Consider the following 25,656-nt stretch of genomic DNA (forward strand, 5'->3'; position numbering starts at 1 on the left):
GGAGAAAATATGGGCTCAATGTTTCCCTTGTTTAATTGCTCTTTGACTAATTCCTGTAAGGCCCCCAATTTTTCCTGAGAAAGCAGCCACTGCTAGACCCAAACAGGATTTTGGGTCTTCCATTTTAGGGGAATAGGACTTGGAGGCTCAACGTGACCACCCCTAAAAATGGTAATCTAATCCTTTTCAGTTATTTTTTACAGTAACCTGTATGGGTTCAACAATGCCTGTCTCCTGCTTTCCTAGGCCTTTTCCAGGAACATAGCCCATGTTTGACACTGTTTTTTGACTAGCTTGACCGTACCTGGGAGAAGGGATTGAAATTTCTGTGCCCCATTGTGGAAGCAGATCTCTCCCCTGTAAGTTAACAGGAATGGGCGTAATTAGAAGTTTTATTGTGCCTTCCTGCTGGACTAAGACATGGTAAGATAAAAGTACTTTGGAAAACTTCTGAAGCCGTTCTGACCCCAACAAGACCCACTGGGTCTGACCCCTTTTGTTTGGGCCAGTTTTTGGCCATTGATGAAGAGGTATGACCGACACATCTGCTCCTGCATCGACCAGACCCTCAAATTGTTTTCCTTGAATAATGACCATACAAATAGGTCTGTTGTCAGAGATTTGATTTACCCAATAGGCAGCCTTGCCTGCTGAATTTGTGCTTCCAAATCCTCCTGTTCTTTTTTCTGAGCTTTCTCCTAACTTAACATACGGTCAAAGCAACAGTTGAGCTATTCTGTCACCTGGATTAGCACTCCAGGGAACAGTGGAAGAGATAACAGTTTGAATTTCTCCCTGGAAACCAGGGTCCACTACTCCAGTATGTACTTGAATTCCCTTATACTGGACCTTTCCAGTATAAGTCCCACCATGCCGTTTGGCAATGGGCTGTAAACTCCCATTGGGACCTTCCTAGGAGGCTCTTTAGGAAGGAGGGATACGGCTTTGGTACAACATAAATCTACTGCCCCACTTGTAGCTGTGAAGGGGGACAATTGCTTTACATTTGTACAGGGATAGACTGTGCTGGGAACACTCCGTTTGGAGTTGGGGACATCCCATCCTGAATTGAGAATGCCCCATTTTGAATCAGGGCCCAGGGCTGGCCCCTCTGTCCATTTCCCGGCAAGGGCTGTCCACTATTATCAAATTTTGAATGACATTGATTAGCCCAGTGTTTTCCTTTTTTGCATCTAGGACAGGTACCTGGTTCCCTGCTTTTTCTTCCTGAGTTTTGCCTTTTTTGGCTCTTTGTACACTCTCTTTTTGTATGTCCTATCTGTCCACAATTAAAGCAAGATCCAGGGAACACTCGTGTGTTTTTTGTTACCCTTAGTCCAGCCATTGCCTGAGCAAGGAGGCTGGCCTTATATAAGTGCCCCCCAATGCCATCGCAGGCTTTAATGTATTCACTTAAAGATTTTTCCTCATTTAGATCTGCCTTTCCCTTAATAGGTCTAATTGCTGCCTGACATTCTGTATTAGCATTTTCATAAGCAAGCAGCTGAACAATCACTTTCCTGGCATGAGAATCCAAAATAGCCTTTTGAGCTGCGTCTTGCAAATGGGCAATAAAATCTGGAGAAGGCTCCCTTGGACCCTGTTGAACTGAGTTAAAAGAAGGATAAGTAGTACGAGGGTTGTGAATTTTTTCCCAGGCTCTTAGGCATATAGTTCTGAGCTGATCAACAGCCTCATCACCCATTACCATCTGTTGATTTAGAGTACCCCATGCCTGTCCGATTCCAAGCAATTGATCAGATGTGATATTAATGGGAGGTAGGGCTTGAGCATTTCTGCATGCCTGATTTGTTGCTTCATCCATCCACTAGGTTTTAAGTTGGAGAAATTCAGAGGGGGACAGGGTGGATCAGGCTAATGACTCCCAATCCATAGGTATTAAACAGCGGTTATAAGCCACACATTGTAACAAAGAATGAACATAAGGAGAATTTGGCCCATATTGTCCAATTGCTTGCTTCAAGTCTTTTAATATTTTAAAAGAAAATGGCTCCCAGCATGCTTGAGCATGTTCTCTGGGCTCCTCAGCTGGCGAAATAATTACTGGAAACTGCCAAGCATCCAAATCCCCCATTTCTTGTGCTTGGCGAATGGATGCCTGGATTGTCCCTGCACCATAATTTGTATTTGGGCTGGCTTGCAACATTCCTCTATCATAATTAACAGGTGGGCAATTGTGCCTGGATCATTCCCTCACTTTAATTGGCTGTTGAGTGAACTGAAGCTTCCCTTCACCATAGTTAATTGTGGGGCCTGCAACAATGGGAGTGGCGAGTCACGTCTCAGGCTCCTGTTCCAAAAATTCGTAAGGCTGAGGTAGGGGTGGCCATTCTGGACCTTCCCCTAAAGGTGCAGTAGGTGGCACTGTTTCTGCAGTAGGTGGAACTCTTTCTGTCATAAGTTTTTGGAGGTTAGCATATATACCTACCCGTTTCTCCTCCTTTTTTAAACTAGACTGTGATAGTTCACTTTGCTGATCATCAAACTCCTGATTATTAAACTTTTCTATGTCATCCTGAAACTCCTCCTCCTCCTCCTCAGTGTGGAAGGGCTCCAGTGCTATTTTAATTGCTGACCACACAGACCAAGTGGAGAAGGGAATATCATGGCCCTTTTGTTGTGCTCATTTTAAGTCTGATCTGACCTTGTCCCAATCTTTTACATTCATGGTTCCATATCTGGGAACCAAGAAGAATCCTTTTCTATGAGATGGAACAAAGATGTGAGATTTTGGGTACTCATAATTACCCTTCCACGGTGCAATAACTGCCACGCTAGGCTTAAGTAATTAGCAAACTTACTTGCAGCCTGACCCATATTTTCCTGAGTTTACCCTGGAATTCTCCAAGTGCCCTACTTACCTGTAGAGCCTGAAGTGAAAACGTACTCGGGCGTCCTTCGTCGGTCATCCTCCACTTTCCACACTTTGGTGTTTCTTCACCGGATTATTTGTAGAGATTACAGGGAGCCCCGTGTTGGGTGCCAGATGTTGGGGAAACCAGCCCCACACCACTCAGCAGGTACTCCGAGTCCAGCAGAGACAAAGGAGTTAGAAAGAGACAGAATAAGCGCTTTAAAGGCAGGTCCAAGGGACTGGAGTGTTGGAGGCTTGCTCACGGCCCAGAGCTCTCGGGCTCTGCACAATTTATTAGTTTACAAGCTCTTTGTTCTTAGGGCAGATGGGAGGGGGAGGAAGGGATGAGGAAAAGGATTAATCAGTGAAGGAGAACTCGTGAGTCATTCAATAAGATGTATAGCAGTGGTGGTTTCTGTGAATTTCCTTGAGCAAAGGCATGTGTCTAAACTACTTAAGATCTTTAACTTATCAGGACTGAAACAAGTGGGAGCAGGTTTCAGAAGGAGCCAAGATGTTTGATTATACTCCACTGCTTCAAGGGGGTGTTATCTCCCTGAGCAACCTGCAGAATCCCGCTGAGCAGTTATGCTCTTGGGGCATAAAGACATGAAGGCAATAAGGAGACTTTTCTCCTCAGAGGCTGCCCATAGCTCCCCATGGGTGTCTCACACAGGGGAGACCAACTCAACTGACACCCCAGAAACTCTCTTGCCCATGGTATTTTATTTACTGAGTTGATGATTTTGGCCTCAGGCAAATAGGGGAAGTATCCCTCTTTTGGCACCAGTTGTAGCTAAAACAGGTGTGTAAATATAATACCCAATGGTGGGTAGAGGTCCCTGCCTTGATGAAGGTGGTGATTGGTGTGGGGGGGTCTCAATTAGATATGCTGAAGTTTTATCAGGTTGAAGTGTGGGAGCTACCTTATCTCTCTTGCCAAGCCAGCAGAAAAGCTATCCACTTCACAGCCCCACTCCTGTCCTGATGTTCTGGTTACTCAGATCAGACAGGCATCTCTTTTTATCTGTAAAAATGTTGATGTTCCAAGTAGAAAAGAATTATGACTCTGCCTCTTGTGCAGTCCTGAACCTGGAGAGCGCTTCTCCTGTGGGGCTGCAATCAACCTGAATTGTTTCAAGAAGGCTGTCTGTAGGTGCATCTATGCTGCATGCCTATGGGAGAAACCCTAGCCGTTTCTGCAGTAGTGTGTCTGGGAGAACAAGGACCCCTTTTTCAAGATCCTTTATGATCACAGAGGCTGCCTCCCTGATGGGGTATAGGTGCAGACTTTCCCTACTGTGCCCAGCACTGCAATTGTGTCTCTGTTGTAAGAAACTTTCCACCAGTGGAACAATCTGGGACTCAAGTCCTGATATTCAGTCTCTTGTCCCACAGGGTGCTCCCTTGATCTGGTGCTCTCCCCCTTCCCTTAGGAATGGGATTTCCTGGGAGCCAGACTACAACGATTGTTACTGCTCTTCTCGGTCTAGCAACCCAATGGGGCTACCAGATTCTCTGTTGGTGCTGGGTAATATCTGCAAAAGATCCAGTCATGTGACCTGTCTTCAAATGTCCCAGCAGTGGATACCAGCACCTGCTCTGACAAAGGTGGAAGGGGAGTAATGTAGGCTCTGTGGGATTCCTTGGTTTGAGAAAAACTTAGTGTCCTGGCTTCCTCAAATGCTGCTTATACTGGTAGTGAACTTGTGACATGGACAGACTCGGGATCTCTGGTTAGCCAGGGTGTTGCAGGCAGTGACGATAGCTGAGATCATGCAGCCATTTTCTCCTTCCTGGGTGCAGTGCTAGAGGTACTGTAATGGCCTGAGTTGGTTGGCCTCTAGCCAGGAGTTGGTGCTTGCAAGACAGCACCAGCTGCAGTAGTAGCAGTGGGATTTGAGCTTTCCGTAAGTTGCCCAGGGGAAGTAATCTGGTTTTTCAGGTGATTGGTGGGGCCATAAAGCTCCCAAAAGTTTATGTCCTTTGTGTTAAGCTACTAGGGCTGGTGGAAACATACCACCAGGTGGGGGTAGGGTTACGTGGGTCTAAGTTCAGACTCTCCTGGGTGGGGCAGGCCATAGCCCCTATGGGGAGAGTCATTCTCAGGCCACTGGGGCAATGTTCCAGAGGGGAGAGTAAAGCTGCCTCTCCCTCTCTGCCTCTGTTGCATAGAAGAGTTCACAAAGGGAGTGGGGAGTCATGGGCAGCAGTAAGCCTCACCCAGCTCCCATGCAGTTGGAGAGGCTGGTCTTGCTCCCGCAGTGCTCCACTAACAGTGCTGGGTTTAGATCCTGGTCTGTGCACGGAACTCAGACCTGCCCCAGGCCATAAGCTTCCCACAGAGATAGAAACCACAGCATTGAGGTCATGCTCCTCCATGTCTGCTGGCAAGGCTGGGAGCCCAGCACTGCTCGTGTCTGCGGCTCACTTCCCACTCACTGCCCCACTCCAGGTTCTGTTCAAGGGAGTTCATGCCCACTTGAGATTATGTCACAAAATTCAGTTTGGAGCTTCTTTCACCCTGAAACTCTTCCCTAAGCATGTTGGCTGACTTCCCGGAGGACCCCTGTGACATTTAGTAAGTAATGTCTTCCCAAGGCTCATGCTGGAGACTGGGAATGCCTGCAAGTACTTCCTGATGCTGCTTCTACTTGTATATTGCATGCTGCTCCCCAATTCCATTCCAGATCTGGGTAGGGTTAAGGCCTTCTCCTGTGGTCTGGATTTTCAGATTTCTTGGTGGGGATGAGTGCTTGGAGGCAGACTCTCTCCCCTTCTAGCAATCTGGGAACTTCGTTTTTTTGCCTGTCTCATGGACTAGACTAAAGCCTGTTGCTTCTTTCCTGGTAGGTTTCTGTGGTGGCTCTTGAAAAAAGAAATTCACAGTGTTACTCTCTACCCACTATTTTGTCCTTCCAAGTGGGAGAGGCACAATAACTCTGCCTCCTATCCGCCGTCTTGAAAAAAAGACAGAGAGTCTATAGCAGAAATATGGGTACTTAGGGACTACATGGCTTGGGTAACATTGTGAGAGTAATCAGGGATATATACATGACATTTAGTTTTAATTAACACACAAGTTATGCCTTGGATGGCAGCTAAGATGACCAGGGCCATACAGTTTTGCAAAGTAATGCATCCAATTTGGGTAGTTTCTTTAGTGAGAAGAGTAATAGCATGGCAGGTATCATTGAAGGCTGCAGCCATAGATTCAGCCAGGGCCTCAACTTGTAGCTCTATATCTATTGGCACTGCTTGACAGCCCGCAAACACTCAGGTAAGGAGAAGCCTGCCTCAGGGATGGGTGGTTTGTGATGGATGCCATTTTACTCATCTCTGGTCTGGAGAGTATAATACCCTCTGCCTTCATGTTCCATAGACAGAGAAGCCATCCCTCGATCAAATGTCTCCCCTTCTATCTGAACCAGTTTCCTAGCTCTGCCAATTCTATAGTAGTATAATCCTGCATTGGGGTTCACTGCAGTCTTTCAGGTGGGGACAAGTCTTGTGGGGCTACTCCCTGTATGTACAGTTGGTCTGCTTTTATCTTGGTGATGACAACTGGACATGAAGAGAGGAAAGGAACCTCTATAGGCTTGTCCCAGTCTTCACTGTCCTTCTCACAGTTTCTGTCTATGGGGTTCCAGGACTTAGGGTCCCAGAATTATTTAGTCATAATAGCCCTGACTTGATATGGCAGCTGGCGACCCTCTGAATGACCCAGCTGACAAGCCAGGGTTTACCTTTTGTCATCTGGTGCCCAAAGGTCTCCAGTGTTTTAGCCTGAGCTAAGCTGGTATCTCTTTCTAGTCTCACCCATCTTATAAGTGAGTCACCCTTGCTTGTACCACAAACGCAGTCTCTGGCTGCTTGGAGCACAGTCAGGAGTGGCTAGCCAAGTGTGGCTGTGATGGCTTGGGCATCTGACTTTCACTTAGTTGGATTAACCCCCTGCAACAGCTCATCCAGATCCTTTGGCATTGTTGGTGTGTCCCCATACTCATGCAGTGGGACCCATCCATCTATTGGGCCCCACATAGATGTGGATGGCCAGCCTGAAATTTTCCCTGAGGATTTCCCCTTCCTGATCCTATCCTTTTGGTGCTCATGGGATATACTCTGACCTCCTGGCTGAGCTTGGCGATTGTTGGACTGGACCCCTATTGACTCCAACAGGGATGGCACTGTGTGTGAGAGGCCAAAGAAGACACCTGGAGACAGTGAATGAGACATAGGGTTTATTATGGGTAACTTACATACAGGGGCAGTTCAGTGGAGGAAGGCTGCACAGGAGAACTGCTGCTGTTCATAAATGCAGCAGTTTATATAGCATTTTCACTTAGCACCCTCTACCTAGCAACCTCCATCTAACTCAAACAAAGGGCTCCGATCCCCTGTTCATCCTGTATTCCAAGGGATGGGGCCGAGATTTCATAGAGAAGGAATGAACTTCTGGTTGGCCACTCCCAGATTCCTTAGCTCAGAACTCTGAACACACATACTTTGTATGATCATTGTCAGGGTGTGCTTAAGTTATTGCTGTCAGGTGCATCTGCCATACACATACTAACTGTAATATTTATTTTTGGCCTGGTTGTGCCACTAATATTGCTATGTTTCTTTAGGTGATGTAAATTAACTTAATTCCTCTTTGGAAAATTAGGGAGCTTTACTTGAGAGGAAATATTAAATATTTTATTGGAAATGAGTTTAAAAATAAATGCTCAAAAATCATAAAAGCTATTAAAATGATGTTTGATATACACTGATTTAGAGGGTAAGAAATCAAGTGGAATTAATTAGTTGCTCAACTCTAAAAGACTCACTAATAAAGAGGTAATGGAATGTTCATGGTGAAATGTTTCTTTTACACCAATTTTCTATGCTGAGATAGGTTCAGCTGGGACGCATGCACAGCTGAGAGGCAGTGAGGCATATGGAAAGCATGTGAGTTTTGGAAGACAGTCCTGGATTTAAATCTGCAATTCAGAGATGTGTCTGGGTAAATCACTCACAGCCTCCAAATTTCGATTTCCTCATAGAATTTCTGCATAATAATCCCTGAATGGCAGGACTGCTGTCAGCATTTGAGGTGATATTTGCCGTGTCTTTGGTCCAAAGGTTAGTACATACACGGGACTCAATAACGATTAGATATTGTTATTAGTTATCCAGGAAGCAATCAGCTTGCACCAGGCCTTTTGCTCCTGGAACATCCCATGTTTTTAACTTCACTGATATTTTGTTTTGCTCTAGAGGGAATGGAAACTAGCTTAAGGAGGTGAAAAAGTGCAGTGGTAACTTTCCCCAAAACATATCTCGTTATGAAGTGGCAATTCATTTTCCTATAACTATGCAGGGAATTCAGTTTCCCTGTATCTAAAAAGAGTGGGTGGGCTGTGAAATATCTAAAAAGAGTGGGTGGGCTATGAAATATCTAAAAAGAGTGGGTGGGCTATGAAATATCTAAAAAGAGTGGGTGGGCTATGAAATGGAATGGGTTAAGGTCTTCTATGAAGGCCTTAATTTCTAATATGGCGGTTTGTATCTGCCGTGTACACAGATGAGAGTTGTACCCACCCGAGGAGCGCGGCCGTCCTTGCAGCGTGGGCTCCAGGAAAGGAAAGGAAGCCTTGACGCAGCATCATTTATGGATTTGAACACTAGGTGTCGCTCGCGCACTTGTTTTCAGCCGTAGGATTCAGAGATGGTATTTTAGGCTTAGACCCAAGGCTTGATTTACAGTTCTTCCGAATCTTTTCCCCACACTTACACATTGTTTGCAGATGTTTGTGCCAGTCTCCTGCTAACCTATGCTCTCTGCGTGAACCTCATTCACCTGCCTCAAATTTCTGGTTTATTGAAGAACAGAACTCCTTGATTCTATTTCACTGCTTTCTAGGTCTCGAAGTTTTTGCTCTTCTTTTCTGAGAAGTGTTCTGCAGTATACCATATCTACACTCCCATCCATAGGTCTCTTCGTGCACCAGATCCAAAATATCTTATATAAAGGATGATATAAATATCTTACATAAAATATAAATGTATAATGTCTATAAAATATCTTTCAGTATCTTTTAATATCTAAACTACCTTATGTAACGATCTTATACAAAGTATGACATCTTATATAAAGTATTATATAAAGTCATTGATTCACTGAACAAACATTATTTAGTTTTGTGTGCAGCATAGAATCATCTTATGTTTTGATGTAAACACTCAAGTATTTGTTCCTGATGCATTCAGAAGAATACTTAGGGAATATGAAAATTCCCTAACACATATAAAGGATATCGTTTATCCACTGGAGTCTATAGATAGGATAATTTTTCTAAAAATATGAGTTCTGTCTCTTAGAAAAGGATAAATACATTCCGTGTTGCTTCTAACGTTTGTTGGGGGAAGGAGGCCACATTGAGTTCTATTGTGAGAAAAAAAAGAAGCAGAATGAGAATGAGATCTTTTGCATGGGAGGGATAATGAGAGTTTGGGCAGAGCAGGAAGAGACTACTAAAGAGGGGAGGAAGTCAGCAAAAGGATGGGCTTGTCTAGGGAGAGCCTGTATTCATGCCCCTGAGAGATCTGAGAGTGGTTGATGTCCTGGAATGGGTGTATTCTTTGTGTCCGAACCTGTGGCTCAGGGATGACCTAGCTGGGCCAGCTGTCCTCATTAAATAGTCATTATCTTTATTAAATGGAGGGTCGTGCTTCATTCAAAGTCATTAACAGCTAATACCAACGACTAAGATATTGACTGCCTAGTAGTAGCAACATCCCCGCCTACACCCAGAGATATTATCAGCCAATTACCTCATCATCTGGTTATGGGGGAATCTGTGTTCTGCGCCATGCCTTGAGCATGACACATATTTTGGCAAACCTATGTCTAGGTTTCCTTTCTGCAATACCATAGGAAATAGTAAACTCGAGTGACCACTGGACTTCTAATGGGATGAGCAGTGTGGCAGAGGCTTCTGTTTTGCTAGGACCATCCTAACCTAAGAAAGGCATGAAGTAAACTCCACAGTATTGTGTATGAAATTCTATGCTAGGTATTGTAGACTAAATAGAGATGAATAAGACTTGATCCCTTATGTCTGATTCCTGTTTATGGGGCAGAATGGATACTATGGGTCCATGTTGAAGTGTCAGGTCAGGAGGCGAATACATTGGGGGAAGTATTTCCCTACTTGAGACAGTAAATGCAAATAAGGGTTTGTAGGTCCCTTTACTCTTAAGGTAGGGCTCAACTCTATTTTAATACATTTCTGACTTCTGAGTTCATTGGTTTATGTGTGAAACAAAAAGATTACTTTCTTAATTTCTTGAAAAAGTCCAATATCATCTGTAAAGTGTTTTGTTGATGTTATATGATATCACACAGAGGAAGAATTACGGGTTGGATCATAATACTATTAGCTTGATGAGTTTCTGGCTGAACATTGAACCACACATTGCTAATCTGATATGTTTTCTGATGGTAAATATCGGAACCTTGTTGTGGCCTGTATTCTGTTCAATACGTTCATCAGGGATTTGGATAAAGACATGAAGGACACACTCACCAAACATGTGGATGACACAGAGTTAAGAGGGTTAATGAAAAAAAAAAACCTAAATGACAGAATCAGATGAAAGCGGTCCTAACATGATAGAAAGATGAACCAAACTCTAAAAGAAGTGTGATAGAGATAAACATTAAGCACTATAAATATAATAATATATTATATTATATTATATAATAGTATATAATATTATATATAATATACAATATATTATATATAATATATTGTATATTATATATAATATTATACAATATATTATATATATACAATATTATATATAATATTATACAATATATTATAATAATATATTGTATATTATATATAATATTATATACTATTATATAATATAATATAATATATTATTATATTTAACATTATATATTATTATATATAATATATATAATATATTATATATAATAATATAATATATTATATTATTTATATAAAATATAAATATTATATATTATTTATTATATATAATATATAATATATAAAATAAATATTATATATATAATAAATATATATTATATTGTATATAATATATATTATATATGATATATATTATATATAATAAATAATATACAATATTTATTATATATAATACAATATATATTTTTTATATATATATATATATATAACTTTAGTATTGTTAACCAAAATAAACTAGGTTCCTGCACTAGGCCTGACAGACCAAACCAACATAAAGTTGAACTCCAGGAGCTGAGCTTTAGTTACTGCAGGAGGCTCCGTAGCCAGTTAACCAATGAGAAGCTGTATCCAATTCAGTTTTCTGTACACCACACTTCTGCTTCCTATTAATGCTGTCAGATCATGTTATTAGTTGGAGTTCTCTGAACCTGCCCTGGTTCAGAGGACTGCCTGATTTGCGAATCATTTTCATTCTGTTTTTACTTTGCTTTGTTTTCCTCTGCTCAAATAAAGTCAGTTAAATTTAAATTTGGTCTAAGTTTTTTCTGTTTAACAGCATTGTTGAATCTTAACATTAGAAGTATAACAAAACAAAAACAAGCAAAAACATAACAATATAATAGTTCAAAACGCAATATTTGGTATTACAGTGAGACATGGTTAAATAGGTAAGGCATAAATCTCTCTCTGTGAGTTCTAGATCACCTTATCAAGATCATTAAAATACCAACAGCCTGAATCCTGAACTTTCATTTTGTCTCTTTGGAAACTGTATTTTTGACATTGACAGGCTTAAGGCAGCCTTATTTATTCTGAAAATAACTAGACAGAGAAGTTTTCATGAGCAAGAATATCTTAAACTTTCATGATTCCAGCTAAGAATAGCCTGTCTACAGTGTGACATATTGGCTACATTTGTCAGCCTTTTTATTCATGAGGATAGTCACACACTTTTAATATCACCAAACAAAACCACCATATCCATCCACTGACTTTCTTTCTTCCTTTATCACTCAAAGTGAATTCAGCATTGAATTTGTTTACCTGCATTAGGTAACAGTTTTGGAACCAGTTGCATGAGGGGAAGTAATGATACAGTTCTTTCATTCTGTAATATTTTTCGTGAATCCATTGCAGTGTTTAGGGTTATCCATAGGAATGTTTAAAAGAGGTTTTCTGCAGCCAAGTGCAGTGACTCATGCCTGTAATCCCAGCACTTTGGGAGGCCGAGGCAGGTGGATCACCTGAGGTTGGGAGTTCAAGAGCAGCCTGGTCAACATGGCGAAACCCCGTCTCTACTAAAAATACAAAAAATTAGCCAGGCGTGGTGGCGAGCATCTGTAATCCCAGCTACTCGGGAGGCTGAGGCAGAGAATTGCTTGAACTTGGGAGGTGAAAGTTGCAGTGAACCGAGATCGCACCAATGCACTCCAGCCTGGACGACAGAGTGAGACTCTGTCTCAAAAAAAAAAAACTATCCAAGAGTAATTTTTTACTTGATTTGATACTTGAGAGATTCTCATATATCTGAGAAGCACGTCCATCGTAAAGATGTGATCCACAACAACTGAAAGCATATTGGTTACAAGTTTTGCAGAATTAGAGCACAGCTCATGTTATTTCTATCTTGTTAGGCATATAGAAACATCACTCTGGATGATGATGCAATTTCACAAGTGTTGACCACTGAGGTCGCTGAGTTATCCTTAATTTCCTGTCAGCCCTTCTGTGTGATATAGACAGTGTTGCCTCTTACATGCTCACCAGTCTGCACTCTGTTGTCCTGATTGTTGGACTTTGGTGGTGATTACCTTACTCACATCCACACCCACCTGTTCACCTGTTTCTGAGAGAGGTCCTGAGGTGAGCTGCAGCTGAACATTCCTAGGTTGGGCATGGTAGAGGCTTGGTGGGACTGGTGGAGATTGAGGTGGCAGTAACGGGATCCATTATTTTAAGGATAAAACTTATAAATTACAACTAACAAGACAAAAATCCCCAACTAATTTTTAAGAACAAGATGCTACAGATTTAGTGGTAATATTTGTGAAAATGTCTTAGGGGCTATAAAGAAGAATATTCTTAAATGAATCAACTGTAATGTAGCAGCAGAAACATCAATATGTTAAACAATATTAGTGGAAGTGATTTTACTGAGCGAGTGGGTGTAATCCTCCTCTTGTGAGTTGATCAGGCCACACCTGGGAACTGCTTTCAGTTTTTAGCAATACGCTTTTCTTTTAAAAATAACATTGATTATTTTTATTACAAAGTAATATATTTTCACTGTAGAAAATCTAGAAAGCACAGAAAAATACATCAGTGGCACATATACACCATGGAATACTATGCAGCCATAAAAAATGATGAGTTCGTGTCCTTTGTAGGGACATGGATGAAACTGGAAACCATCATTCTCAGTAAACTATCGCAAGGACAAAAAACCAAACACCGCATGTTCTCACTCATAGGTGGGAATTGAACAATGAGAACTCATGGACACAGGAAGGGGAACATCACGCTCCGGGGACTGTTGTGGGGTGGGGGGAGGGGGGAGGGACAGCATTAGGAGATACACCTAATGCTAAATGACAAGTTAATGGGTGCAGGAAATCAACATGGCACATGGATACATATGTAACAAACCTGCACATTGTGCACATGTACCCTAAAACCCTAAAGTATAATAAAAAAAAAAAAAAAATAATCTGTAACCCCGCTGATCGGATAGAATCATTAACATTTTGTTATGTCTTCTTTCAGATGTATGCCCACACACATAGATACATATATACATATCATCACATTTTGTTTTGTCATCTTTTATCCCCACTTGACAACATATCTCAGTTTCTCAGTTAAGTGACATTTTGTTGTCTATTCAAACACTTTTAAATTTTATCGTATAGGTATACTACACTATTATTCTTAAATATTAGAAGTAATGCTATGATGCACATTATTATAGATAAACATTTGCTTATATTCCTGAATATTTCCCTAAAGAAAATTCTTAGATGTGTAAATTCTGGATAAAAAGAGTATTGGCATTACTCTTTAAGAGAGACATGGACAAACTGAGGTATGTTCAGAATAGTGACTTTATTTATGGACTGGAAACAATATCATTTGAGGATAGTTGAAAGAAAAAAAATGGAGATTCAAAACTTTTCACATATTTCAGTGCTTGTCATTGAAAAGAAGAATTATATAAGTCAAAAATACAGTGTTTAGTACCAGTAGCTTGAAGCTACAGGAGACAGATGGTACAGTACCATGCGAAATGCTTGTTACTGTCAGAGCTATTAAAAATGAATTAGGGTGAGGGTGACTCAAGGGGAAGAGAGTGGCCTGAACTTGGAGGTACTGAGTATAGGCCAATAGCCATTTAAATGTGACCAAGGAGATTCAGAGGCTAAGCGTGAATCTTACTAAGGCTAAAGACTTTTTTATTATTATTGTTTTTATTTTTTGTATTATACTTTAAGTTCTAGGGTTCATGTGCACAACGTGCAGGTTTGTTACATATGTATACATGTGCCATGTTGGTGTGCTGCACCCATTAACTTGTCGTTTACATTAGGTATATCTCCCAATGCTGTCCCTCCCCCCTCCCCCCACCCCATGACAGGCACTGGTGTGTGATGTTCCCCACCCTGTGTCCATGTGTTCTCATTGTTCAATTCTCACCTATGAGTGAGAACATGCAGTGTTTGGTTTTCTATGCTTGTGATAGTTTGTTCAGAATGGTGGTTCCAGCCTCATCTATGTCCCTACAAAGGACATGAACTCATCTGGCTAAGGACTCTTCTAATACTCTGAATCAATAATTTGTCCTAAGTGGAAAATCTTAAGAAATGAATACCTGATGAGTTTTGTTTTTATGTTTTATTTCCGTAGGTTTTTTTGGGAACAGGTGGAGTTTGGTTACATGAGTAAGTTCTTTAGTGGTGATTTCTGAGATTTTGGTGCCCCCATCACCCGAGCAGTGTACACTGTACCTAATTTGTAGTCTTTTATTCCTCATCTCCTCCCAGCATTCCCCCGCAGTCTCCAAAGTCCATTGTGTCATTCTTATGCCTTTGCATCCTCACAGCTTAGCTCCTACTTATGAGTGACAACTTAGGATGTTTAGTTTTCCATCCCTGAGTTACTTCACTTAAAGCAATGGTCTCCAATTCCTTCCAGGTTGCTGCGAATGCCATTATTTCATTCCTTTTTATGGTTGAGTAGTATCCATGGCCGGTTAGATCGTTTTGTTGTTTGGTTGTTTTTTCATGTTGGTAGAGGGTAGTTTACACAGGGTTTTGGAAAATATAAAATAAAACCAACAGCTACAAGGTGGCTTATTTGAGAATTCAGGTATATTTTCTTGCTAAAATAATTCTTAAAGTTCACACTTACTCATGGATTTTTTTTTTTTTGAGGCAGAATTTCGCTCTTGTCACCCAGGCTGGAGTGCAATGGCATGATCTCGGCTCACTGCAACCTCTGCCTCCTGGGTTCAAGTGATTCTCCTGCCTCAGCCTCCCAAGTAGCTGGGATTACAGGCATCTGCCACCATGCCCAGATAATTTTCATATTTTTTTTTTTTTTTTTTAAATAGAGACTGGGTTTCACCATGTTGGCCAGGCTGGTCTTGAACTCCTGACCTGAGATGATCCACCCACCTAAGCCTCCCAAAGTGCTGGGATTACAGGCGTGAGCCACCGCGCCTGGCTGGATTGTTTTGATAATGAAATAGATAATAATTTCCATTGTTATAGTGCTTATTATCACCTGGATATTTTAAAATATTCATCAGTTTTTTATTGCTTATAAGCCACTCACATATGTAATGGGATGGATGCCCAGCTAAAGGTCCTTTTAGGTGTTTTCCTCCTCTTTATTCTATGGAGAGAACTATCAGAACTTGTTGTCCTTTGTAGATATGAAGGCAGTTTCCTGACAATGGGTCTTCCTGGATGCAGTCGGAGCTGAGAGTAGCATCTGACACAGAGTAGGTGTGTGTGAATGGATGAATGGATGGATGAATGAACAGTGTAATGCCCTCTGGAGGGTGAAGAGAATACTTCTATTATGTAAGAAGAGAGATGTAATCAGACTCCGTGTTTCCCAGACGGAAAGGGAATACCTGCTTGATCTTTGAGGAAGTTGATTCCTTAGAAGGAAAAAGTGACAGTGGCTTAGGGTCTACAAAGGGAGGAAACTAAGCACAGTGCTCCTGGGCTTGCCCCTTCGGACAGGCTAAGGATGGGTGACTAAGGGAGTCTAGGCAATAGAAAGACCTGCTCTGTCTTGGTCTGATTCAGAAAGAGTTGGGTTATCCTCTCTTTAAGGTCTACTTGGTTCCTCTGTGGGAACAGAATGAATACCAGCCCAGATGACGAGCACCAAAACCAGCATCAGAATCAGCAACATCTCTTGAAATAGGACTAGGGGTATCAGCTCCCATGTGCCAGCAAGAATCAGTGGCATTAGTAACACTGTTAGAAGAGTGAAGATTCTTTCTGCTTGGGTATAGAAGTTGGATTGCATTCTCATATTTGGGCTAAGAAAGCCATTACGTTCTTGGGTAATGTAAGGATAAGTTTGCCTCTAAAGAAAGATCTAGGAGAATGTAAGCTAACTGAAAGTAGAAATTCCTGTGCTTTTTGTTTATTGATGTGTCCCGAGCATAGAACAATGACCGACACATGGTAGTGACTCAATGAATATTTATTGTATAAATGAATACTGTATTTCCTGCTAATGTGGTAAATAGTGCTTAAACTATTAATGAATCAGGAAAGTAAAAATGTGATGACATGTTCTGATTTGTGGAGCATTTATATAATCTCTTAATTATATGTTTGCACACACATAAGAAGATGGGAATATATGGAAAAAGACTACATTTTTATTCTGAAATCAGAACTCTTTTAACTCACCTCAATACTACAACCTACCTAACCATAATTTTGTTAATGTCATCACTGTGACCGGTGGGTAGATTATAATACTTATTTTTCAAATCAAATTTTTATCTGTGTTGTGAAAGCCACAATTAGATGGAGCAAGGATCAATAAAGTATCCAGCTAATACACCAGAATATAAATGAAATGAATCATAGGAAATGAAATGACTTTTGACAAATGCTGAGACAAATGCTGTGGCACAAAACCACAGGTTGTCATTTGAAATTGATATCGTAGGGAAACTGTAGTTGCAGCATGAACTCTAATATATAAATCTTCCATGGCACAGGTGTTCACTAATTTGGTTTCTAAAAATGCTAGGCATTATGAAATGAAACATATTTCTGAGCATTTCTGACTCATTTACAGATTCAGAGATATTTCTTTCTTTTTTTTCCCTATAGCTCATATAAAGAGACTAAGACGGATGTTTATTTTAGAGTTTTAGAATTCTCATTTTTTATTTAAAAGACTAGCCATAACTAGGCATTAAAACTTGTTTTTTTTGCTATCTTTTTCCTTTTTTTTGTAGAAAGGCTTCAAGATAGGATTTGAAAATGTCAACGACAAAATAAGACTATTCAACCTGAAGCCTTTTGGCAAAATAAATACATATTTGTGCTATATTTGATACAAATACATAAAAGAGTTTTGGTGGACAGCAGCCATTAGGCAAATTAAAGCTTCACTCTCCAAAGTGTGCATAGGTTGTAATGTGCACCAATGGACGGCAGTTCCTGAGAAGTATAAGGATAAATGGAAATGTTAAGATCAGAATTTATATAACAAGAAATTTTATAAGGCAGGTGAGAAAATGCATATGGATATTATAGTTTTTTCAGCTTTATTGACATATAATTGTCTAATAAAAATTGTGCATATTAAAGGGGTAAAATGTAATGTTTGATGTACATACACAATGTGAAGTGCTTACCACACTCAAGCTAATTAACATATTCACCACCTCATATAGTTACCATTTGTGTGTGTGTGTGTGTGTGTGTGTGTGTGTGTGGTGAGGACACATAAAATATACTGTCTTAGAAAATTTCAAGAATATTTTTATTATTAACTATAGTTCCTCGTGCTACACCATAGGTCTCCAGAAATTATTCATCTCATAGCTGCAAGGTTGTAACCTTTATCTTCTGATCCCTGTGGCCCCCACCCACCACTGTCACTAACCCCTAGTAACCACCCTTCTACTCTCTGTTTCTAGGAGTTTGACATTTTGGGATTCCGCATGTAAATGAGATCATTCAGCATTTTGTCTTTCTGTGTCTGGCTTATTTCAGTTAGCATAATGTCCTCCATTTTACTGTGTTGCCACAAATGGCAGGATTTCCATCTTTTTAAAGGCCAAATAATACTCCATTATATCTATCTATCCATCCATCCATCATCTTTCTCTCTCTCTCTCTCTATCACATTTTCTTTATTCATTCATCTGTTGATGAACACTTAAGTTTTTTTCCTATCTTGGCTCTTGTGAATAATTCTGTAATGAGCATGGGAGTGCCAATATCTCTTTGAGATAGTGATTTATTTCCTTAGAATAGTATACTGAGAAGTGGGATTTCTGTATTATATGGTAAATCTATTTTTAATTTTCTTGAGGAACCTCCATACTGTTTTCCATAATAGCCATACCAATTTACATTCCTACCAACAATATATAAAAGTTCCCCTTTTGTGACATCCTCACTAATACTTGGTGTCTTTTTGACTTTTTGATAATAGCCATCCTGACAGATGTGAGGTGATATCTCACTGTGGTTTTGATTTGCATTCCCCAGACGACTAGTGATGTTGAACACTTTTTCATATACCTGTTGGTCATTTGTGTCTTCTTTTGAAAAATGTTTCTTTGGGTCCTTTGCCCATTTTTAAAATTTGGTAATTTAGTTTTTACTTGTTGAGTTGTAGGAGTTTTCTATGCGTTTTGGAATATTTACTGGATACGTGTTTTGCAAATATTTTCTCCCATTATATGGGTTATCTTTTCATTTTGTTGATTATTTCCTTTGTCTTGCAGAAACTTTTAGCTTGATGTAGTACCACTTGTGAAAGGAAAATAAATCTTGGGGCCCCAAAATCTCTAAGCTAAAGGGAAAAGTCAAGCTGGGAACTACTTAGGGCAAAACTGCCTCCCTTTCTATTCAATGTTGCCCCTCGCTTACTGAGATAAATGCATATCTGATTGCCTCCTTTGGAAAGGCTGATCAGAAACTCCAAATAATGCAATCATTTGTCTCTTGTCTACCTATAATCTGGAAGCCCCTCCTCACTTTTAGTTGTCCCACCTTTTCAGACCGAAGCAATGTTTATCTTACATATGTTGATTGATGTCTCATGTCTCCCTAAAATGTATAAAACTACACTGTGGTTTGGGCACGAGTTGTCAGGACATCCTGAGGCTGTGTGATGGGCGCACATCCTCAAGCTTGGCAAAATAAACTTTCTAAATTAACAGAGACCTGTCTCTTATTTTTGTTTTGTTGCCTATGTTTTTGGTATCATATTAAAAAATTCGTTGCCAAGATCACTGTCATGAAGCTTTTCCCCTGTGTCTTGTTTTAGTAGTTTTACAGTTTCAGGCCTTTTGTCTAAGTATTTAATCCATTTTAAGTTGACTTTTGTATATGGTGAAAGATAAGGGTCCAGTTTCTTTCTTTTGCATGTGAATATCCAGTTTTTCCAGCACCATTTACTGAAGAGACTATCTTTTCCCCATTGGATATTTGATATCTTTATCAAAGATTTGTTGACTGTATATGTGTAAGTTTATTTCTGGGCATTCTATTCTGTTTCTTTCGTCTATGCGTCTGTTTTTATGCCAATACCATACTATTCTAATTACTATCACTTTGTAATATAATGTAAAATTAGGAAGTGTAATGTCTCCAGTTTTATTCTTCTTGCTCAAGATTGCTTTAGCTATTCACAGTGTTTTGTGGTTTCATGCAAATTTTAGGATTGTTTTTCTATTTCAGTGAAAAATGGCATTAAAATTTTGATAGCGATTACACTGAATCTATAGATCATTTTGGATAGTATGGACATTCTGACAATACTGATTCTTCTGATTCATAAACACGGCATATCTTTCCATTTACTTATGTCTTCTTTAATTTCTCTTATCAATGTTTTATAGTTTTTAGTGTACAGATCTTTTACTTCCTTGGTTAAATTTATTCCTAAGTATTTTATTATTTTTGGTGCTATTATAAAAGGAATTGTTTTATTAATGTCCTTTCAGATAGTTTGTTATTAGTGTATAGACATTAAAAACTGATGTTTGTATGTTGATTTTGTATCATGCAACTTTAAAAAATTGGTTTATTAGGTTTTTTTGTGTAGCATCTCTAGGATTTTCTACATTTGAGATCATGTCAGCTGCAAACAGGGGCAATTTTACTTATTCCTTTCCCATTTGAATGCCTTTTGTATTTTTTTTCATGCTTACTTGCTCTAGCGAGGACTTCCAGTACTATCTTGAATAGAAGTGGTGAGAGTGGGCATGCTTGCCTTATTCTTGATTTTAGAGGAATGGTTTTCAGCTTTTCGCCATTGAGTATGATGTTAGCTGTGGGCTTGTTACATATGACATTTATTCTGTTGTTTCCTTGTATACCTAATTTATTGAGAATCTTTGTCATAAAGGGATATTGAATTTCGTTGGAAGCTTTTTCTGCATCTATTGAGGTGATTACATAATTTTTATCCTTTATTTTGCTAATTACAGGCCAATATTCCTAGTGAACATAAATGCTAAATTCCAAATTCTGTTGAAGATTTTAGCATCCATATTCATTAGAAATATTGTCCTATAATTTTTTTTTCTTGTAATGTCCTTGTTTGGCTTTGGTATGAGGGCAATGCTGATCTCATAAAGTGAGTTTGGAAGTCTTCAATTTTTCAGTTTGAGACGGAATGATATTATTTTTTCTTTAAATGTTTCATGGAATTCACTAGTGAAGCCATCAAGCCCTAGGCCTTTCTTTGATAGATTTTTGGTTACTGATTCAATCCACTTACTTGTTATTAATCTATTTAGATATTCTTTTTCTTCACTATTCATTGTTAGTAGGTTGTATATGTCCAGGAATTTATGCATTTCTTCTAGATTATCCAGTTTATTGGTGTATAGCAGTGTCTTATCATGCTTTGTGTTCCTATTGTATCAGTTGTAATGTTTCCTTTTTTATTTCTGATTTTATTTGTTTGAGTAGTCTCTTTTTTTTCTTAGTCTAGCTAATGGTTTATTGATTTTGGTTATTTTTTTTTTTGAAGAACCAACTTAGTTTTTCTATCATTTATTTTGTTTTTCTAGTCTCGATTTCATTTATTTAGATTCTGATCTTTGTTATTTCCATCCTTTTTACTAACTTTGACCTTAGTTGATTCTTCTTTTTCTAGTTACTTTAGGTGTAATGTTAGGCTGTATATTTCAGATCATTCTTCTTATTTTAATATCGGTGTTTATTACTATAAATTTCCTCTTAGAACTCCTTTTGCTGAATCTTGTAAGTTTTGCTATGTTGTGTTGCCATTTGCATTTGTTTTAAGATATTTTTAAATTTCCCTTTTTATTTCTTGTTGGACCCATTGGTTGTTCAGGAGCATGTTGTTTAATTTCCACATTTTGTGATTTTTTTTAGTTTTCTGCCCATTATTGGTTTCTAGTTTCATACCATTGTTGTTGTAAAGTACACTTGCTAAGATTTCAATCTTCTTAAAATTGCTAAGAATTGTTTTGTGATCTAACGTATAATCTATGCTACAGAATGTTTCATGTGCACTAGATAAGTATGTGTATTCTGCTGCTACTAGGTGAATAGAATGTTCTGTATATAACTGTTAGGTCTATTTGGTCTGTAGTGTAGTTTAATGTCAATGTTTCCTTATTGATTTTATGTCTGAATGATCTACCCTTTGTTGATACTGAGGTATTGAGGTCTTTATTTTTATTATATTGCCATCTATCTTTTCCTTCAGATCAATTAATATTTGTTTTGTATATTTTGGTGCTCTATTATTCAGTATATATCTATTTACAGCCACTATATTCTCTTGTTGAATTGACTCCTTCATCATATATAATGGACGTATTTTTTTTTTTTTATAATTTTTGACTTAAAGTCTGTTTTTATGTAAGTGTAGTTACCCCTGGTCTCTTTGCATGGAAAACCCTTTTTCACCCCATTCACTTTCAGTCTGTGTGTTCTTAAAGCTAATGTGAATCTTTTGTAGGCAGCATTTAGTTGGGTATTTTTAAAAAATCCATTCAGCCATGCTGTGTCTTTTGATTTGAGAATTTAATCCACATACATTTAAGGTAATAAGTCTTACTATCATCATTTTGTTCAATGTTTTCTTATTTTTTTGGTGGATACTTTGTTCCTTTCTTTGTCTTTTGTGGTTGGTCTCCTTTTGTGATTTGGTGGTTTTCAGTAGTGATATACTTTGATTCCTTACTGTTTATCTTTTGATTTCTTTATCCGTATATTTTTGTGTATCTACTATAGATTTTTGTTTTGTGACCATCATGAGGCTTGCATGAAACATCTTTTAGTTACATAACTCTATTTTAGCTAATAATGTTAATTGCATACAAAAGCATTTCACATTTACTCCCCCCAATTTATATTTTTGATGTCACAGTTTGTATCTTTTTATTTTGTGTATCCATTAATAAGTTATTGTAGCTACAGCTTTTTTAAAAATAATTTTGTCTTTTAACCCTTATACTGGAGGGTTTTTTTTTTTTTTTGAGACAGAATCTCACTGCTCTGTTGCCCAGGCTGGAATGCCATGGTGAGATTATAGCTCATTGCAGCCCTGAACTTCCAGGTTCCAGCGATGCTTCCACCTCAGCCTCCCAAGTAGCTGGGACTACAAGTGTGCACCATCATGACTAGCTGTTTTTTTTTAATTTCTGGAAGAGATGAGGTCTCACCATGTTGCCCAGGCTGATTTTGAGCTCCTGAGTGCAAGTAATCTTCCTGCCTTGGCCTCCCAAAATGCTGGGAATTCAGGTACGAGCCACCATGCCTGGTCCCTTTATGCTGTAGTTTTAAGTGATTTACACACCACTCTTACAGTATTAAAGTATTTGAACTGGACTATGAACTTAATTTTACCAGTGTTTTTAATACTTTTATATATTTTCATGTTACTAGTTAGTGACTTTTTATTTCAGCTTGAAGAACTCCCTTTTGTATTTCTTGTAAGGCAGTTGTAATGGTGAAGAACTCTCAGCGTTTGTTTGTCTGCGAAAGTCTTTATCCTTTCTTCATCCCTGAAGGACAGCTATGCTGAGTAAAGTGTTCTTATTTACTATTTTTTTTTTCTTTTAGCACTTTGTCTATATCATTCTGCTCTCCTCTGATTTACAACATTTCTGCTGAGAAATCTGCTAATAGCTGGTTAGAAGTTCCCTGGTATGTGGGGATCTTCTTTTCTCTTGCTGCTTTCAAGATTCTCTCTTGGTCTTCGATGTTTGACAGTTTATTATCATTTGACTACCAATGTGTAGTTTTCTTTGGGTAGAATTTGATTAGAAACTTCTGAATTTACTACACATGGTTGTTTATTTTTTTTTCCAGATTTGAAAAGCCTTCAGCCATTATCTCTTTAAATAAGCTTCCTGTCCTTTCTTTCTCTATCTTCTTCTTAAATGTCTATAATATGAAAGTTAGCTGTCTTGATAGTGTCCCATCAACCTTGTAGGCTTTCTTTTTTCCTTTCCATCTTTCCTTTTATCCTCTGACTGGATATTTTCAAATAACCAGTCTTTGAGCTCACAGATTTTTTTTCTTCTTTATCTAGTAAGCTGTTGATGCTCTCTATTTCATTTTCATTTTATTCATTGTATTTGTCAGCTCTAGATTTTCTGTTTTTTTTTTAAATAATTTTAATCTCCTTGGTTAAGCTTTTAGTTTTGTTCATGTATTATATTTCTGATATTATTGAATTGCCTTTCTGTGTTCTATTGTAGTTCACTGAGCTTATTTAAAACAATTATTTTGAATTCTTTGCTAGATGATTCATAGATATCTATTTTTGGGAGTTGGTTACTGGTGTGAACCTTGACAATTTGAGACAGGTCTCCATTAATTTAGAAAGTTTATTTTGCCAATGCTGAGGATGTGCATCCATGACACAGCCTCAGGAGGTCCTGACAACTAGTGCCCAAGGTGGTCAGAGCACAGTTTGGTTTTATACATTTTAGGGAGATATAAGACATCAATCAACATGTAAGATGAACATTGGTTCAGTCTGGAAAAGTGGGACAACTGGAAGTGGGGAGGGGGCTTCCAGGTCACAGGTAGTTAAAAGATAACTGGTTGCATTCTTTTGGGTTTCTGATTAGCCTTTCCAAAAGAGGCAATCAGATATGCATTTATATCAGTGAGCAGAGGGGTGGCTTTGAATAGAATGAGAAGGCAGGTTTGCCCTAAGCAGTTCCCAGCTTGACTTTTCCCTTTAGCTTAGTGATTTGGGGAGTCCATGGTATTTTACTTTCACACTGGAAATTTATTGTGCTTTTTTGATGGTGTTATGTTTCCTAATTTTTCATGTTTCTTGTTCTCTTGAGTTGATGTTTGCACATTTTTCTGGAGCAGTCAGCTCTTCCAGACCGTATGAACTGTTTTTGGTGGGGAAAAACCCTTCACCTCTGGGTGGGTAAAGGGGCATCAGTTATGAGGGGTGCAGTGAAGGTACAGTGGCATCGTCTTTATTTTTATTTTTATTATATTTTAAGTTCTAGGGTACATGTGCACAACGTGCAGGTTTGTTACATATGTATACATGTGCCATGTTGGTGTGCTGCTCTCATTAACTCGTCATTTACATTAGGTATATCTCCTAATGCTATCCCTCCCCCCTTCCCCCACCCCACAACAGGCCCCAGTGTGTGAAGTTCCGCTTCCTGTGTCCAAGTGTTCTCATTGTTCAATTCTCACCTATGAGTGAGAACACTCGATGTTTGGGTTTTTGTCCTTGCAATAGTTTGCTGAGAATGATGGTTTCCAGCTTCATCCATGTCCCTACGAAGGACATGAACTCATCATTTTTTATGGCTGCATAGTATTCCATGGTGTATATGTACAGTGGTATGGTCTTCTTGCAGCTCTGTTTGTTGAGTTCAGCATTAGTGAATGTTGCAGCATTCCTCAGCAGGTAAGGCTATTGTTTTCTTTAGCAATGGTGAGGATGTTGGGGTTTTCAGTGGTGAAGGCTGTCAGGATCTTCTTGATTTTTTTTTCTCCCACCTGGGAAGTGTGGCTGAGGGAATCTTTCTTGGTCTTGAGTCTGGTTAGTGGATGCATTTACAATGGTAGTGGAACTGGTCTCTAATGCACAGTGACAGTGGAGCAACTGTGAAGCTGGGGCCTGAAGCTTGGGCATATGGGGAACATCAGTGGCTTCAGAACCAGGGGATGGGCTAGCTGCTTGTGGTAGTGTAGTTATTGTGTGGAGCATTGACTTATGCAGAGAGATCACAGTTCCAAGCCTCATGGTGTGAGCTAGCTCACAGTGGTGGTGTCTCTAGTATCTGATGTGTAGAGGGGCAAAGTGCAGCCATGGAGTTGGGGTCTGGAGTGTAAGCATGTGAAGAGTGGCAGCAGAGCTGGGGACTGGGGAGTAGACTATTTTTCTGTGGCAGTGGCTTAGATGTCCAAGGCATAAGTGCTTGTGAAGTGGCTATTATAATTTTTTTTTGACCGATTCAGAGGTCTGAGAAACTAAAATTATAAGCTGAGGAATCAACACAGGTAAACATAGTTTACATACATATCTAATGATTCTAAGTTA

At 39.1% G+C, this 25,656-nt stretch overlaps 1 protein-coding gene across 1 annotated transcript in view; it reads left to right on the forward strand.

Annotated features, from left to right (window-relative positions):
• Positions 1-25,656, forward strand: part of LOC134736522 (DNA dC->dU-editing enzyme APOBEC-3G-like) — a 236,517-nt gene that overhangs the window by 41,766 nt on the left and 169,095 nt on the right. The window lies entirely within an intron of this gene.

The sequence above is a fragment of the Symphalangus syndactylus genome, chromosome 4 (assembly GCF_028878055.3).
Source record: "Symphalangus syndactylus isolate Jambi chromosome 4, NHGRI_mSymSyn1-v2.1_pri, whole genome shotgun sequence".
Lineage (NCBI taxonomy): Eukaryota > Metazoa > Chordata > Mammalia > Primates > Hylobatidae > Symphalangus > Symphalangus syndactylus.